This window comes from Sinocyclocheilus anshuiensis, unplaced genomic scaffold, assembly GCF_001515605.1.
Source record: "Sinocyclocheilus anshuiensis isolate Anshui unplaced genomic scaffold, SAMN03320099.WGS_v1.1 scaffold423, whole genome shotgun sequence".
Classification (NCBI taxonomy): domain Eukaryota; kingdom Metazoa; phylum Chordata; class Actinopteri; order Cypriniformes; family Cyprinidae; genus Sinocyclocheilus; species Sinocyclocheilus anshuiensis.
In genome coordinates, this window is record NW_015549610.1 from 14,680 (window position 1) to 14,920 (window position 241).

The following is a 241-nucleotide window of genomic DNA, read 5'->3' on the forward strand; positions in this document are numbered from 1 at the left end:
GAATTGTTAAACTTTTTTATTAATTCATTCATTCATTCCAGATTTAATTCATTCATTCCAGATTTAATTATTTATTCCAGATTTATTTATGTATTTATTCATTCATTCCAGATTTATTTATGTATTTATTTATTTATTTATTCATTCCAGATTTATTTATTTATTCCGGATTTATATATATATATGGGGTAAAAAAAAAAGTAAAAATTATATATATATATATATATATATATATATATAT